General features: G+C 40.0%; 1 protein-coding gene across 4 annotated transcripts in view; it reads left to right on the top strand.

The window, feature by feature from the left end:
- Nucleotides 1-18,752, top strand: part of MTERF1 (mitochondrial transcription termination factor 1) — a 567,546-nt gene that overhangs the window by 461,160 nt on the left and 87,634 nt on the right. For all 4 annotated transcript variants that reach the window (XR_007130660.1, XR_007130659.1, XR_007130661.1 and 1 more), the window contains one exon: nucleotides 16,571-16,690. The gene's annotated coding sequence lies outside the window, so the exon portion shown is untranslated. The remainder of the gene's footprint in view (nucleotides 1-16,570; nucleotides 16,691-18,752) is intronic.

The following is an 18,752-nucleotide window of genomic DNA, read 5'->3' as shown; positions in this document are numbered from 1 at the left end:
AGGCAGGGTTCCCTGGGAAGCACACCATAAGACAGAACTTAGCAGACAACCTGTCAAATAGGAAGTGTTCCTGAAATCAACACCTGCAGAAAGGAGTGGAAGGAAGCAGAACTGGGCAGAAGGAAAAGGAAATGCTGAGCTCTGATATAGTCTCAAGGAAGGTTTCTACCAACCTCATGGAAAGGTCTGGAACTTGGTTGAACCTTCAGAGTTGTCCCAAGGTGGGGAATGGGATCCAACCTTTATAACCCTGTGCTGATCAGCCTTTGCAGAAGGGAAGAAAAGGTCACCATATGCAGTTTTCTAAGCTCTAAGCAATGACCAGTGAATGCTGATGGGTGAGAGCTCTCCTTTGGCAGTACTCCAGTAGCCCTCATTCCTGAAGGGGAAGCTGGGTGGCAAAGCACAGCACCTGCCACAGTACTAGGCACTATTCTAGATGCTGGGGATATGAACAATAAATAAATCAATAAGAAAACATGTGGCATGTCAGATGGTGATGAGTGTTATGGGGGAAAAAAATCAGGATCACTCACCTCCAGCCACAAAACATCCATGATGTTTTTCAAACCCACTATTCATGTTTCTATTCCAGGGTCTTTGTTGTTTCCTAATTGGAATGTTCTTCCTTCTCACAACTTAAGACCCTCACTCCCTTTAGGTATTGGCTCAAATGTTACTTTCTCAATGAAGCACTGTCTGTTTTCTTGAAAATGGCAGTGTTCCCCCAACATAGACATATTCCAGCATTCTCTGCCTCTCTTTCCTCACCTGTCGGTTTTCTTTGCTTTCCTGAAAACACCTATACTCTGCTCCTCTGACTACATACTTCCCTTCTTAGGCCTGAACATCCTTGCTGGGACCGGGGTAAAGCATTTCTTTTCTTTTCCTTTATTTTCCCCACAGCGATGTGAAAGAATAAGAAATACTCAGCTTGGTATCTCTTATTATAAAGAATACTTATCTCAGTTCTCCCATCCCCTACTCCTACCCCTGCTACTCCCAACCTTGCCACTAAATGATAAAGGAATTTTTCTCAACACTGGATATCAACTGGGAGGGAAAAAAAAAAAACTAATAGGAAACTCTGATTATAGCAGATCAGGAGAAAATGATTTTTAAATGGCCCTAGAAAAGTGTGCACACACAGGGCTGGTTTCCTGTGAGCGGGTTTTGCTTCCCTCTCTGTGGGAACCAGCTTCCCTTCACAACCTATTCCAGGCTGGGCTAGGTGGACTAGGTCAAGCCTTGTTTCTGAGTGCACGTATTTGCTTAATAGTCACCCCTCCTGTCTTCCTGACTGGATTCAAATATCTTCATACTTGAAAAGGATCTCTGTAAATCCTTTTCAATCTGTTTTCCCAACAGATTTATAGTAGCATGAGCTCAGGCTCTGGATTATGGAGTGGGAGAGAAGTTTAAGCAAACTTTGTACAGTTTGATTCTCAGTATAAGTTCAAAACAAACAAAATCGTTCAGATCTGAGCAAAAGAGAAATGCCATCCTTTCGATATTGTACAGTAAGTGCACATCGCAGTCTTCTCTCAGTCAGAAAAAACACAGGCATTTCCATCATGTAACTGTGGGTGTGATCATTTACAAGTGTTAGGTACCTGATGCCTTTTCTAACACGTCTGTTTTCCTTCCATTTTATTTGCTGCTTCCTTTTCACTGCTGACTCTCCATCAGGGCCATTCCCACCCACGACCCTCTATGCTCCAAGTCACAATTTAAGTGTTTCTCCTGGGAGTTATATATTCCACTCAATGACAGGGGTTCCCCACCGGAGTTCATGTAGCTGAAATATCCAGATGGTTGTCATAATTCTTCACTTGACTCTTCATTGTGCCTGGCTATTCTTTCTCATTTCATGCATCATCAAAACATTTTTGAAAGTCATCCTCTCCAAAGAATGAAAAGGTGAAGCTTCAAGTAAGGTGTTCCACACCAAAGTTAGAAACTACACTTGAATTCAGAGAGCAAGTTTTCAAAACCAATGTAAGATTAACATGACTTTAAAATGTTTACCTTTTCTAAAGAAAACTATCAGCCAATATCTCTCATGAATCTAGATATGAAAATTCTCAACAAAATTTTAGCCAACTGAATCCAACAACATATAAAAAAGATCATACACCATGACCTAGTGAGATTCATTCCAGGGTCACAAGGATGGTTCAACGTACACAAATCAATCAACTTCATACACCACATTAACAAAAGAAAAGTAAAAAACCACATGATCATCTCAATAGATGTAGAAAAAACATTTGACAAAGTCCAACATCCATTCATGATCAAAACTCTTACCAAAGTGAGTATAGAGGAAACATACCTTAACATAATAAAATCCATTTATGACAAACCCACAGCAAATATAATGCTCAATGGAGAAAAGCTGAAAACCTTCCCACTAAAATCTGCAACAAGACAAGGATGCTCACTCTTACCACTGTTATTCAACGTATGTTGGAAGTCCCAGCCACAGCAATCAGACAAACAAAAGAAATAAAAAGTATCCAAATTGGAAGAGAAGAGATAAAATTCTCTTCCAATTCATCTATATGCAGATGACATGATACTATATATAGAAAACCCTAAGGACTCAACCCAAAAACTACTTGAACTGATCAACAAATTCAGCAAAGTAGCAGGATAGAAGATTAACATTCAGAAATCAGTCACATTTCTGTATACTAACAATGAAATATTAGAAAAGGAATACAAAAATCAATACCTTTTAAAATGGCACCCCCAAAACATCAAATACCTGGGAATAAACCAGACCAAGGAGGTAAAAGACTTATATACTGAGAACTATAAAACATTCATCAAGGAAGTTAAAGAGGATTCAAAGAAATGGAAAGATATTCCATGCTCCTGGGTTGGAAAAATTAGTATCATAAAAATGGCCATACTACTCAAAGCAATCTACAGATTCAATGCAATCCCTATCAAATTACCCATGACATTTTTCACAGAACTAGAACAACCAATCCAAAAATTTATATGGAACCACCAAAGGCCCAGAATTGCCAAAGCAATCCTGAGGAACAAAAACCAAGCAGGAGACATCACTCTCCTGGACTTCAGGCAATATTACGAAGCCACAGTCATTAAGACAGTGTGGTACTGATACCAAAACAGACAGACAGACTAATGGAACAGAGTAGAGAACCCAGAAATAAACCCAGACACCTGTGGTCAATTAATCTTTGACAAGGGAGGCAAGAACATAAAATGGGAAAAAGACAGTCTTTTCAGCAACTGGTGCTGGGAAACCTGGACAGCTGCATGTAAATCAGTGAAATTGGAACACACACTCACACCATGCAAAAAATAAACTCAAAATGGCTTAAAGACTTAAATATAAGACAAGACACCACCCAACTCCTAGAAGAGAACATAGGCAAAACATTCTCTGACATCAACCTTACAAATGTTTTCTCAGATCAGTCTTCCAAAGCAACAGAAATAAAAGCAATAATAAACCAATGGGACCTAATCAAACCTTCAAGCTTTACACAGTAAAGGAAACCAAAAAAAGACAACTTACAGAATGGGAGAAAATAGTTTCAAATGATGCAACTGACAAGGGCTTAATCTCTAAAATATACAAACAACTTATACAACTCAACAGCAAAAAAGCCAACAACACAATGGAAAAGTGGGCAAAAGACCTGAATAGACATTTCTCCAAAGAAGATATGCTGATGGCCCACAAGCCATGAAAAAATGCTCAATGTCACTGATTATCAGAGAAATGCAAATCAAAACTACCATGAGATACCACCTCACACCAGTCAGAATGGAGATCATTAATAAGTCCACAAATAGCAAATGCTGGAGGAAGTGTGGAGAAAAGGGAACCCTCCTGCACCATTGGTGGGAATGTCAATTGGTACAACCACTATCGAGAATAGTATGGAGGTACCTTAGAAAACTATGCATAGAACTACCATAAGACCCAGCAATCCCACTCTTGTGCACATATCCGGACAAAACTTTCCTTGAAGAAGATACATGCACCCATATGTTCCTTGTAGCACTATTCACAATAGCCAAGACAGGGAAACAACTGAAATGTCCACTGACTGATGATTGGATTAAGAAGATGTGGTATGTATACACAATGGAATACTACTCAGCCATAAAAAGGAACAAAATAATGCCATTTACAGCAACATGGATGGAACTAGAGACTCTCATCCTGAGTGAAGTGAGTCAGAAAGAGAAAGACAAGTACCATATGATTTCACTTATATCTGGAATCTAATATATGGCACAAATGAAGCTTTCCACAAAAAAAAAAAAAATCATGGACACGGAGAACAAACTTGTGGTTGCCAAAAGAGAGGAGGATGGAAGAGGAGGGATTGGGAATTTGGGGTTAATATATGCAAACTATTGCCTTTGGAATGGATAAGCAAGGGGATCTTGCTGTATAGCACTGGGAACGATGTCTGGTGACTTGTGATGGAGCATGATAATGTGAGAAAAAAGAATGTATACATGTATATGTGACTGGGTCACCTCACTGTGCGGTAGAAAATTGACAGAACACTGTAAACAGCTATAATGGAAAAAATAAAAATCATTACTAAAAAAAAGTTTGCCTTTTCTATATGAGTAGACTTATTTATTAAAGTTTTTCAATAAATATTTATTGAGCATCTATTATATGCCAGACATTTTCCTCAGCATTTAGCATGACTCCATGAACAAAATAATGCCCCTGACGCCATAGGTGCTTACAATTCTGACAGGAAAGCTGCAAATAAACACAAATGTAAAAAAGCAAATACAGTACACGGCATGTTAAGAAGCTTCCTATGTTATACAGGAAGCTTTCCCACTTGATATGGGACAAAAAAAAGAAGAAGAAGAAAACATGGTAATGAGGAGCAGAAGAGCAGGAGGTGTGGAGGGTGCAATAGAAAATAGGGTGCCTAGGGCAGACTTTATTGAGAAGATGACATTCCTAAAAAGAGTAGAAAGATTTTCCAAGCAAAAGTCACAGCCTCTACAAAGGCCCTAAGGTGGGAGTTTGCCTGGCGTGTTTGAGGAATAGCAAGGAGACTGGTGTGACTAGAGAGGGGTGAATTTAGAGGAGAGGAGGAGAAAAAGAAGCCTCAGCTAGGGAGGTGGGGTCAGAATACGTAGGGTCCAAAAAATCATTGCAAGGACGCTGGCTTCCATTCTGATTGCACTGGGGAGCTCTTTGACGATGCTGAGCAGAAACATAATCTGATCAGATTTAGTTTTAAAAGGGTCAGTCTGGCTGCTGAGAGTAGATGGTAGGAAGGACAAGGATGGAAACAGGGAAATAGGCTAGGAAGCTGGTAATGATGGGGCAGCCTAAGGTAGTATCAGAGGTGGTATTGAGAAAGGGTCAGCTTCTGGATGTATGGTGAAGGTGAGGAAGAAATCTAATGCATTGGGCAGAGGGTATAAGAAAAGTCAAAGTCAAAGATGCTGCCAAAGTTGTACGTGAGCTCCGGGAAGATTTCGTTGCCACTAAGTGAGATGGAAACAACTGCAGTGGATGCAAGTGTGGGGGCCATCTCTGGAGTTCAGTTTTTGACATGATCAGCCTGAAACAACCAAATGATGATACAGAAGGTAACTACATGTGAGCCTGGAAATCAACAGAGAAAGGTCTCAGATGAAGAGATGAATTTAGGAGACCTGGGAATTTAAGTAGGATTTAAAGTCATGAGTTTAGATAGGATCATCAAGGAAGCAGTGCAGGTAGAAAAGAAAAGAGGACCAAGAACTGAGATACCAAGTATCTCAATATTAAGAGGTCAGGTAGGAAAGGAAAAACCAATAAGTAAGACTGAGAAGAAACAACTAGCAAAGTAGGAGGAAATCCAAGAGAGTGTGCTATCTCAGAAGCCAAGTGAAGAAAGGCGGAAAAAATAAGAAGTGAGAACTGACCATTGGATTTAGCAACAGGGAGGTCATTCATGATCTGGACAAGAGCAGGTTCAGTGAAGTAGTGGAAGGAGGCAAACATCTGACTGGAGAGGATTCAGGAGAGAAAGGAAGAAGAATTAGAAACAGAAAGGCGAGACATCACTTTCAACAAATTTTGCTGTAAGAACCCAAAGAAATGAGATGATAGCTTGTAAAAGGGAGATGGGAGGAGAAGAACACGTTTGTATTCTCATGACTACAAATGTTTGTGTACTAGAAATGATCTAGTAGAGAACTGACATATTGATAATACAGGAGAGAGAAAGAACAATTGCTAAAGTAAGTGGGTGAGAAAGGATGCAATCTAGTGCAGAGGTGGAGGGGCTGGCTTTAGTTAGGAGCATGAATGCCTCCTCTTTGACAGGAGATGGGATAGTGGTGTATGAGGGGATAGGTGTAGGAGTGGAGATGTGATTGTAAGAGTCAGTGGATGTCCATTTCTAATTGCTTCAGTTTTTTCAGTAAAGTAGGATGTATCAGGAGCTAAGATGATAAAGATGGGGATGAGGGAAGAGATATTGGAGAGTTGAGGAGACCAGAGATGTCAAACAGGTGGTGACTCTGTGAGTGAATGGACTAGAGAGGAATGGATACTGTGAACACGAAGGGTTCACTGAGTTTGTGCTTATGAATTTAGAGCAAGACCAGTCAGCACAGTTGTGTTCTTCTCCAGCCCATGATGAGTTGCCCAGGTCCCTGTACAGAGTAGGCAAGGAGTTAAATTTAAGCAGCATTATGGTTTCACCAAACAAACATGACAGCGGGAAAGGGGCAAAGAATTTGAAGGCTGTACAATGAGAGTGATTGTTATAGGTGCTGGGTAGAGTCTGGACCTGAAGGAAGTAAGAGAGTTAAAAAGTGTTAGAATTGAAGGTCCCAGGGTGGGAGAGTCAAAGAATCACGGTCAGAATACTAGAGGAGGTGATCTAGAAAGTCAAGAGTGTTGGTCAGAATGGGATGGATGGACACTGAGTGGGAATGACCTGGCCTAGCAGGGTCTGCCCACAGCAGAAGGGAGGACACCGCCACTAGGGCAAGGGGGTTTTAGGGATCTGAGAACCCAAGACCTTGGAAAGATCATTTACTGCAGTATTGAAATCACCAAGGGCGTAAAATCTCAAATGGCAAATTAAGATAAACAAGGCTAGGGTACATCCGAGTAATGAAATACTATGCAATTGTTAAAAACAGAATTTGGGAAAAATATTTAAATATATAAGAAAATTATTAAAGAATGCCAAGGGGGGAGATCTAAGATAATTTTATAGGCGCTATGATCTAACTACTTTCAAAATGTATCTTTAGGCACAGAGAAAAGACTAGAGGGAGATCAAATGTCAATGGGGTTTATCTCAATGTGAAATTTATTTATTCTTCACATCTTTTGTGACTTTTCTAAATTCCCTACCAAAAAAATCAAGAAAAATATATTTCAAAAAGAGAGTAAACAAAAGAGAGTAACATTATATTATAACCCTAGTACATTAAACTTCCCTCAGTATTTTTTTTCAATTTAGTCATGGCTCCCGCATTCCCCAGTCTTCCAGATGATAGTTTACATAGATAGGTTATGTGAAATATGGCACAATTGCGTGGTTAAAGTTTAAATTTTCTTTTATCTTCAGAGGATTTTTTTCATACAATAGATTTTTTTTTTCAGTCAATTGGGACTCTAGGAATGTGCTTTTCTTCCAAAAGTTCTATAAATGGATGTTCATATTTGAAATGATCTTTCCTTCTAGATAGGACAGACATCCTTTGCAGGAGCTATGAGAACACACAGCTATATTTCTAAAGCTTTAAGCATCTAGAGCTAGCATGGAGAGCCAGGATGGTTATAACTTAGGTCACTTCTATAGAGCTGTGACCATTTAAGGCTAGGTTGTCAGAACAAAGCTTCTTATGTGGGGGCAGGGGGGGGTGTCTTTGTCCCTTGTGACTGGGCATTTTTGAAAAGAATGCAGTTAATTTGAAATTTATAATTAAGTAATTAACACATACACACTGCTTCTCCATCGGGAACAAATAAATGTCTGTGTTTGTGAACTTAGCAGTTGTCTTATGTTTCACTTTTACTTCCAGCTTTTTCCAAAGAATTTTTTCCTTGACCTATTAAGGGTAACTACAGGGGAAAAGAAAAAGACCTCCTTTTGACTCTCAGTAAAATAGATTTCTACCAGTCCTTATCTCGAACACCCTCTGTAGTCTCATGTTGACAATAGAGGAATAGGTTAGGGAAGATATTCTAAGAAAAGACTTAGGGTTGAACCATATGACATTTTGGAACACATTAATCTCACACTGACCCAGCCTGAGAAACAAATCCCATTTCCCATTTTAAAGATTTATTTTATTTTTAACATGTAAGGTTAAGGAGGAAAACTTTTATTTTTACTTTAAAGCAATTTACAGTACAGTTGACAGAAGAAAACTAAAAAGAAAGTACGACTGAACTTTAACCATCAAAAGTTTGTATATCTAATCTTCTCTGCAGAAAAGTCCCTGGGGGTGATTTTGAGAGGAAAAAACATTTTCTAAAAGCTGAAAAATCCTACTTTTAAACAAAATTTCTTAAGTCATGCGGGTCTAGAGTCACTTTGCTTTTTCCCTTGGCTACACACCTTTTAAATCTTTGGCATCCTTGTCTAGAAGCCCAGTCCTTACAGCCTGGCCAGGGAGGGAGACAGGGTTGCTTCTCCTGTAAAATATTGCCCATATCTTGTTTTGCCTTGGCCTCTATTCCCAACCACAAAGCCAAGGCAAATGAAAAAGAAGACTTCTTTTCTACATCAAGCTTCTGGTAGACCTTCCATTCAAAAATATATTTGAAGTATCTAGGAAGCTTACAGCCCTTTTTATAGTAATTCCAATTTGTTTCAGTCTGCCTTTATGGTCGTATAAGTAGCTTCAAAGGAGAAAAGACCTAAGGGATAATCTAGAGCCCAATCTTACAGACTAAAAAGGTACGTGACTCACCCAAGGTCTGATTGGAGACCCCTAAGTGAAGACCTGGAAATTAGGTTCCCTTGTGTATCTACAGTATAAATTTTCTGTGTGCGTGTGTGTGCGCACACACACACACAATCTTCAAAGTCTTCAAATAGCTCTATGTTAAGGATTGAAAGAAGCAAAAACTAAAAATTTGGTTGGAGTTACTGGTTCCACACCTGCCCATTATAGATTGGAATTCCTTCATATTTAAATTGCATTAGTTCAGACACTTTGTATCCTCAACAACCTTAAATGTACAAACATCTCAAAATTATAGAAGTCCAAAAACTTTCTTTGGTATATTAACGTTTAATTTTTCTATCTCTTCCCATGCCAGTTTATGAAATTTCTGTTGATTCTAAGCAAAGTAAGAACTTATCTGTGTAGTCCAAAAGTACCAAGAACCTCTGGCCTGTGTGATCTAAGATAAATGGAAGTTTGTGCAACTAACATGGTTTTGGCAAAAACATGCTTTTAAAGTTAACAGAGCCCTAGAGCTATAAATGGAAGTTGGTTATATTAAAATGAAAATCAACAACAGCAATAATAAGGGATACTTACTTTGTGCCAGACACTGTGCCTCATGTTACATACATTGTTTCATTTACTACTTCCAAAAGCCCCATGGGGAGAGCTACTGTTCTTATGCTCATTTTATAGGTGGGGGAACTGGGAAAATTATGAATTTGCCAAGATAACAAGCTGGTAAGTAGCAGAATTAAAGATTGGAACCAGTCAGTCTTAACCACTCCTCTAACCAGATAGCATAGAAGAGTTATTAGAAAATTGGAAAACAATGCTTTTGTCTGAACTCAGTGCTCAGTTGAACAGTCTGTGTATTTAATTGATGGCTGATAGTGTGATTAGCACCATGTACTCTTTGGAAATGTTGCTTATCAAACATGGAAAAGTAAAATATTTGTGCTGGCTCTTCCATTCCCAAGACAAATTTTATTCATTTCCATTAACATGTTAAGATAGTAATAATAAAAAAAATGAATCATGTAATTAAACCATTAGGTTAAGAGTCTACAAAGGCATGACCTACTAATTTTCCAAACTGAGAGCAAACATTAATGGGTTGATGGACTTTAACCATGGTGGGAAAACAACCCAACGTGCCCTTGTAAATCATTGTTGAATTCATTACTCATTACAGATGGTACTTCTCATTATCATGCCACATGTAAAATCTTGACAAGATTTGCCTGACATCCAAACCTGACTCTTCTAACTCTAGCAGCATGCTTCTCTGGTGTCAGCCCGCTGCAGGTGTTTCTCTATCACAATGAATAATTACATCAAACAAAGACACAAAATATCCTAAAGCTGACAAAGCCACACATCTGAAATCTGTATTTTCTACCTCTTGGGAAATTAAAATCTACAAGTATAGGGGCTTCATTGCCCGTGTCTTGGGGCCATTCCAGGTTTATAAAGAAAGATTTCTTTGCAAGTCCATGGATCGCAATAATACAGGAAATTAAACCTTATTTATAGACTGGACATCAGCACACCAGCATGCTCTCTGAATCTCCCAACAAAAACAAAAACACTAGCAATCAAAGAGTGAGCGAGGAATGACAAGTGTTTTGACAGCTCTAGAATACTTTGAGGTATTTTTAGCATATTTCTGAGTCGTATTAGCTTAACCTGTAATAGAATATAAATGAGCCCATATGGCACAGATGTAATTATGTTCCATGCGAGAAATCCCTGTGGTAGGTTGGGAGGAGGGCCGGGGGAGAAGAATACACTAGCCCCCCCCTTCCCTCCCCCTCCTCCCTCACCACATGTGCCTTCTGGAGGGCATGATTTACACATCATTTGCATCGAGAAGAATATGAAGAAACACAATGCTAACAACACTGCATTGAAAAGGGCAAGCCAATGATTGGGGACCCCTAGGGGAACTGCTCTCTGGGACTGACATCCAGTTAGGAGCAGAGGCAGCTTCCTCTCGGGATCACATCTGATGAAGCGATCTTTGATTATGTGGGCCCAGCAATCATAAGGCGTAATTATTATTACTGCAAGAGAATGAGCAACACATCTCTGGGGAAGGCCTCTGTCACAGACACTTTGCTGGCGCACGCTGGAAGCAAATGTTCTCCCAAGGATCATTTTCATTCCGACCTGATATTTAGCTGAAGCTTCTTCGACTACCAGTCATGAAACATTAAATATAGATTAGAGCCAGAGAGATGTTGAAAGTTGAAATGCACTGGAGGTGTGCACTGGTGTCCTTGAGAAACAACCCGACTGCTATCCAGATGTTGCAGCAGCAAGGCAGAAAGGTCCCAAGCTGCAAGGAGGCCCCCACAGAGGAGAGAGGGGGATGTTGAACGTTCCACTGGCCTTCCGTTCGCTTTATTTGTACTACATTAACTTAGCGGAGAATCCTAACAGGCTCTTAGTGGTGGATGTTGCAAAGTGTTCGCTGTCAAGAAAGCATGAAGAAATGCTTTTGTGCTAGAGAAGGGAGTAATTCAAAGCACGTAATTGATTTTCTACAGTTTCAAACTGTGATAAGACTAAGGCCTAGCAACAGAAACATATGTTAGCAGTTTTGTCTGTGTTTCTCAATGAATCCACAAAAAGGAGCACCCCCATAACTCGTAGATGGTTAACTGGCTTTGAACATCTCACTAGATATTAACAGACACTTGTGGTGGAATTTAGAATAAATTGGCCCACTTGGAAGAGTTTGCAGAAGGGCAGCTGTGCTGTGCAGAGCAGAATCCATCCCCCAGGTGTGTGATGGGAACACCTTTTCCAGTTCCTCAATGAATGTCCAAAGCTGCGTCTATGCTGGAGGCTTTCCCCAACCCCCTCCCCACCATCTTTGAGGATGTGAATCAGAGGGAGGCTCTGGTACAAATTAGAAACACATAACTAGCATATTCAGGGAAGAGTAGCTTCCTAGCAGTCCCTGTAAACCAGAGCTATGAAACCCATCACCCTAGAGGCAGGAAATGGAGTTGGAGGAGATGAGACGGGAGGCAAGCAAGGATAGGAGCTGAGAGTCAGGAATTCCTTGCCGGTGAAGGCTGACAGCACTGCCTTGGATGAACAAAGGGTTCTCATTCCCATAGACCTTTAGAAAGAGGAGGTACTGCTTAGTTCCTCTGGTCTTTGTGGAAGCAAAGAGCTGAATGAGATGCCATGCTGAACCCCTCCCCCTGCCATCCTTTTCCAGCTCTAAGATTTTACCTTTCCATGAAACAGCTCACAGGATTTCTGAATTTCTCTCCCACCAAAAAAGGGGGAAAAACCAAAAACTTTGTCTGAAATTGCAAGAATCACTGGGAGGCCCTCATCATTGTACTTCTGGGCCTAAGGTGGTTATTGACAGTCAGCAAGGCAAGTGCCCTGAGGCACTAGAGAGGGGAGGGGCAGAGCAACTCTTCCTTTCTGAGCCTCCACCACCCCCCAGCTCAGGATGGAGGCCCCCTCTGCAATGCCAATGCTTGTGTTTATACTGATGTTGGGAATAGATTTGTGTTGAATAACAAATATAATTCACCCAAAAGAGGGGAAACACCAGTCCCTACCCATCTTTGTTCCAGTTATGTAAGAACCCAGGCAACTGGGCAGGAAAGGAAGCTCAAGAAAATTTGCCATACTCAGTCCAGTGGACTGTGGTTCCTATAATAGTTCTAGGGTCGGGGGCAAGGGGTGGGATGAGAAATGTTTCACCAGAGAAGAATCCCTTGAGTTGGATCTTAAACATAAAAAGGATTTTCCAGGTGAATGGAGTTGGGGAGTTGGGGTGCTTAAGGAGGGTATTCCCGTAGTTGGAACAGCATGTCCAGAAAGAGAAACTTGGAAGTGTACATGGTCAGGGAACTGCAAACAGTCTGGTGTGACTAGCAGGTGTAAAATCGAGGTTAAATGAGAAACTGGACAGGTAGATAGATGGTGGCCATCCTGAGGCATTTCCTGCCCCCGAAGTGCTTTGAGTCGGCATGGGGAAAGTATTGCACTGAGGTTGTAAGGTCAGTTAGGTGGGATTACAGTGTCCCAGATGGCAGAGGATGAATTCCTGAATGAGAGCGGGAACAGTGGATGGAGAATAAAGAATGGGTAGGAGAGAAGGTAAGGTGGTGAAACCCACTGGGCTTTAGTGGCTTTAGAAGGTGAAGAATGAAGGAAAAGAGGTGGCTAGGATGATTTGCCGGGGGAGTGAGCAAATAATCTCCAAATCATTTAAATTTCATCTCCCAATTGATTATTGGCTTGTAATTTTGTGTTCTTGTGCTTTGCTTTTATTTGATTTGAGGTGCCTTGATTTGGAATTTCCTGGATGTCAGCAAAAAGAAGGCTTTGAAGAGCTCAGTTGTGCTGGGTGCCTCAGGATTGTGAGCAGAGAAGGAAGGGTAGTTATAGGCACTGATAGATATTTGGGGGGAATAATCTGACAAAATATATTAAAAGGCTTTAAAATATTTATATCTTTTGACCCAACAAATTACACTTGTAGGAATATATCCTAAGGAAGAGATCCAAACTACTCACATTTTGTGCAAATGTCCACTGCAACATTATTATAATGTGAAAAATTCTAAATGATCAATAATGGAGGTATAGTTATATATTTGCTCTAAAAGTAGTACTTGATACTGTTACACAAAAGAACAATATAAAGTATAAAAATTGGAAAGAAAGTGGCAAATAGTCATTATTCACAAGTGAAATGGATGTCTATTAGCAAACCTCATAAAGAATCAACTAAAAAACTACTATACATAAGAAAGTTCAGTAAAATGACAGATTGCAAGATTTGTAAAAATGTTCAAAGCTTTCTTACAATGTGCAGTCAGTTAGAAAATATAATAGAATTTTAAAAAGCCATTTGTCAAGGGAGCATAAAATGACCGAATAAATGAAAAGATACATCCTAGTTGAATGGCATTTCAGTAGTCTATTTTGAGGAAAAATAATTCAACACAGAAGAAAGTCAAATTTCCCTAAATCAATATATAAATTTCCCAAGTTTCTCAATAAAGGTGGGGTTTTTTGGTGTGTTGTTGATGGTGTTTGGGGGGGGGTGTTTTGTATTGTTTTGCTTCTGAATAGGAAAAGTGAGTCTAAAGTTTGCAGGAGGAGGCAAAGTCATTCAGGAATAGCCTGGACATTTTTTTTTAATTAAAAGGTAACAAAGGAGACTAGTCTGACCTGCCATAGTATTTCAGTAAATAAAACCCTTATGCACTGGTAATTAAATACACAGCCAGATCAATGGAAAGGAGTTGACAGTCTAGAAATAGAACCAAATACACATAGGAATTTAGCATCTAATAATAGTCCAGCATTGGCTTGGTCTTAAATTTTAAGAAGATGATGGTCCTTCAGAAGCAGACAAAGTATTTTTAAATTCAGTGGATTTTGAGTAAATTTTTTGCCTATTGGGGAATATTATAATTTGGTTCCATTTTTACAACAGTCAGGATGGGGAGTATATTTGTTTTTACCAATTGGTGTATGTAATTAAATATCTATATGTATTCCCCACACATGTGTTTTCTATATAATCAGATACACGGTGAGCAGTGTATGTGTGACATTTTTGCCTAACACAGACATTCTTGGGCACCCAGAGAAACAAAGCCCTTACTTTATCATCTTTAGCAAAAGGTTTGTTAGGTGAGGCATTTAAAACTTCTGGCTAAAATCAGGTTCAGGGATTATTAACGGATTTAATTTCTGCAAGCCAGCCCCATGACACATTACCATGGCTAGCTAAGCATTAACTGGATTTTCCATCCATTTCCCATATTGTTGGGCTCAACCTTCACTTGTCAGCCTGGGCAAATCCCTTAACCCCCCTAAGCCTCAGTTTCTTCCCCTGTCAAATGAAGGAGTTAGGAGAATTGATCCCTCCAGGCCCTTCTCGCTCAAAGCTCCTGTTATTCTAGGTACAGCAGCCGTTGCTGTCCTCTGTTGCACTAAGCATTAGGTGAAACAAAAGGAGACGTGTGTTTAGCTAAAAACAGTGCAGACATTTTAGGGAAAGTTTTTTGCCAGTTAAAAACAATGGTTTCCAAGCTTTTTTTGAGCCTGCAATTCTGCGGGGTTTTTTAAAAGAGAATTTGTCTCAATATTTGTAAATACACTTACCTAGAAATTACACACATTTATTGCCATAGTTGTGTGTGGGAGGGTGTGTATTTGTGTATATATGTATTAAGGTATATTGTGGTGATATATTATGTTCATTTAAAGACATTCAAAAATTTAAAACTAAAAATCCTAATATTTTCTTCCTTGTAGTCCTTGTAGTTCTTCTAGAACTGCTGGTTTAAAGAATAAAACTGCTTTACTCTTCAATTAGTCCATTTAATAGAAAGCAAGCTGGTAGAACCCAGAAGGTTTTTCTATTTAATGGCAAAAAGAAAAACAATACTCAGAACGATTTTGTTTTTCAGCTTACCAGATGCCACCAATTAATTTGTGGTTGAGAGGCAGCCAAGTGTGGTTTAAAAAATACCCTTGAATCTGAAGGCAGAAAACTGTAGTTTGAATCCTCATCTCCAGGGACTTCTACCACTCTCTTTGCATCTTAATTCTTGGTGCCTTAGTTTCTTCCTGTGTTCAGTAGAGTTGCTACTACATGCCTTACACACCCCACAGAGTTATCATGACCAAATAGATTACACACATATTGTATCTAATGTATATTATATATACATTGCATTACACAAATGTGAAGTATAAGGATTATTATTACCAAGTGCACACATAGTATGCATTCCAACCCAGCTTAGCCTTCTACAGCTAACCTGATTTGTACATACATGTCATCTAACCCAAGGGTACCATGAACTGTAGCCTAAGTTGAAAACCTTTTGATAATAATACTGACCTTCTCATCTTTGTAACATGAATTATTTCCAGGTAAACAAGAAATATTTTGGTAGTAAGGCCCTCTTACCTGTTCTGCTCACATCCTATTGCCCCCACCCCTCAGCCTTAGCCACCTAGCAGCTGTCCACTTATAGTGCTCATCCCTGGCAGAATGGGGCTACTCCTTCTAGGGTACTGTCTCTGATGATCTCTGTGCCCTATCATCAAACTTGCTTGCCCTGTGGTCCCTTCTCTCAGAACATTGCCATCTACCAACCAAGGGAACACACCCCTGGGCAGAAGATATCAGTCCTGCTCACTGATGATAGGATAATGCATCAGGATTCAGAGTCAGTGGACTGCCATCCCCTCCCATATACAGCATTGACTCCAGCTTTATTTGCCCCTCTGGGGGCACTAGGGAGTTAAGTCACACCCTCATAAAGGCAGTTGTTCAGTGGGCTGGGGCAATGGCAGAAGCCTGCATGTTTCTATCTGCACCAGCCCTTTGGATGGAGGAAGAGTTCAGTTTCCAAGGCCAAAACTTTTTACAAAGTCACTTGAAAAGAGCTCGAAACCAAACAAGTACATTTTACGATGGAAACTTCTAGCTACGTGTTAGAATTCACTAAAGACAAAACCTCAACCTTGTTTAGAAAAGAGAAGTCAACTTTGTGAATTAGGAACAAAGTAAATTAGGCTCTTGATCTCATGGGTTCTCTAAAGAAATTTTCTGCCATTACTGTCTTGACAGGACTGATGTGGCCAGCTGTGATGAGAGGCATTGTGTTTCTAAACCAGACCTCCAGGCTTTTAACATAAAAACATCCTTTTGGACCTTGAAAGGCTACTACCCAAGAGAGAAGACAAAACAGTGAGTAAAATCAAATCGCTGAAGCAGGGCCTACCACAGCCACTGGGACAGCGCGCCCATGCGAAACGAGGTAGGCCACTTTGGGGTTGCCAGTGGGTGATGACTAATTCACAAACAATAATTCTCTAGACCGTAATGTGGCGTCTCTGGGGGTGGGGGTGGGGGTGTGTCAAAGTCAACATCACAATGTAAACATCACGCTTTTACCTTTGCCCTTTCCCTCTTATGAGACCTCATTCTCCTTACTCCATTTAGATGTATACGCTATAGAATTTCATGTATTTTTCTGATTTACAAAACTGCGTGCTTAAGATAAAACTACAAACACAGCAAAACTAACAGAGTGAAAGTGGCAGTTCCTAGGAGGAGCTAAGTGAGACTCGACATTGCAGTGTGTCCAGGATGCTCTTGGGTCTGTTGTCTTGCTCTAATTTTTAGTAATATACTTTTTATTCTCAAAGTCATCCCTGTGTGCAGCCTTGACTTAGGCGTGTTAATTCTTTCAATCCATTTTCAAAATTCACTCTCACCCAAGAATTTCAAGAGCCCTCAAATCACATGTACTCGAGACCATAACCCTTACTGCTCATATGATGCCCATTTTCCTCCTCCTGGGATGTTCTCCACAACCTTGCAGCATCCACAGAACTTCCACAAAGGTTTTCCTCCCACCACTCTGTGGCCCCGTTGGCACCGGGCCACTTCCATCTAACTAAGGTCAAAACCCATCAGTTCCACCTGCACTGATGATGCTGGAATGTGACAACTCTAAGTAAACCAAATGAACTCAAATGGCCAAGCTGCCAAAGAGCTCACCCTTTCAGCTCCACAAAGTAGAGATGAACTCTCCAGTGATGCAGGGCACCCCTTCATGCTACACTTTGTCAGTGCATGGGGGAAACATGCTGCTAGTGTCTTTTACAGCTTTTAAATGAAAACGGCACTTTCTGAGTTCATTCTCGGCCTTGCTTCTTGATAGGCTTTAGGTTTTAGGATTCCATGGGGATCATCCAAAGGCATAATTCCTGTACGTCCCTCTAATTTTTCACCAGGCTGGGGGATTTGACTCTCAGCCTAAGATGAGCTGTTTCCTGGGAGGTGCTTTGGTCCTCATTAAAACAAAATTCTGATGGTGCCCTAGCTATGCAGACATGTTTGAATCACAGTGTGATCTTATGTGCCACATGCAAGCATTTCTTAATCTATTTATACCCTTGGCTTCCTTTTTCTTTACTTTTGTTTCATTTGTTTCCCTCCCTGTCCCACATTTTCTTGACAGTTTTCCAGCCCTGTGGGTTTTTTTTTTTTTTAATTAGTGTAACATTTGCTCATTTTGTTAATTCTTGTAGCTTTTTTATGATGGTGGAAGAAAGTAGGGGAAAAAAATCTTTCCTGTTGAATGACATCTCTTTTCAACTGTAAAGTTCTAGAGAATAGAACCATGTCACAGTAGACTCGGTGCCACGTGCATATAAATCCTTAAAAATTGGATTCTGATTCAGAAAACACGTCTCAGGATTTATGAAAAATTTTTCATATTATTAACTTTTTGACAGAACATAAATATAGATATCAAGATAGTAAAACTATTGGGTGGGTTCAGGAAATAGAGATCTATTTTCTTTTTCATGGCATCCAATAGCTAACCAAAGGGAAAGAGCAGACAAGAACAGTATTTTTGTCTCTTCAGCATCTGCTAACAGAAAGCCTACTTTTCATTAGAGCTGCTTTATGTTAAAAAGCAAGTCATACCTGAAAAACTTCAGTTTGGGTAGTTTTCCCACTTCTTACATTTTTCTGCCTTGATGTTCCAGAAGTTTCTCTTGTCAGTTAGCCAAGAGCGGGCTATTGCATCCTGATGATATATCCATACATCAGATTTCAGTGTAAGGTCAACAAAAAAGGCTCTCTCAGATCTGGAGGGAGCTCACACAGCTGGCCACATTCCTGCACACTTCAGGCTCTATGTTTCCTAAGACCCTGGCTTAGTTTACCAAATGGGGCAAGTTAAGATAACTTTAAGCAGCTTTAAATTGTCACCGCAGCATTTTGTATGAAGGCA

The sequence above is a fragment of the Phacochoerus africanus genome, chromosome 11, assembly GCF_016906955.1.
Source record: "Phacochoerus africanus isolate WHEZ1 chromosome 11, ROS_Pafr_v1, whole genome shotgun sequence".
Taxonomy (NCBI): Eukaryota; Metazoa; Chordata; class Mammalia; order Artiodactyla; family Suidae; genus Phacochoerus; species Phacochoerus africanus.
Note: the sequence above shows the minus strand (reverse complement) of the source record. Positions and strands in the feature narration are given on the sequence as shown.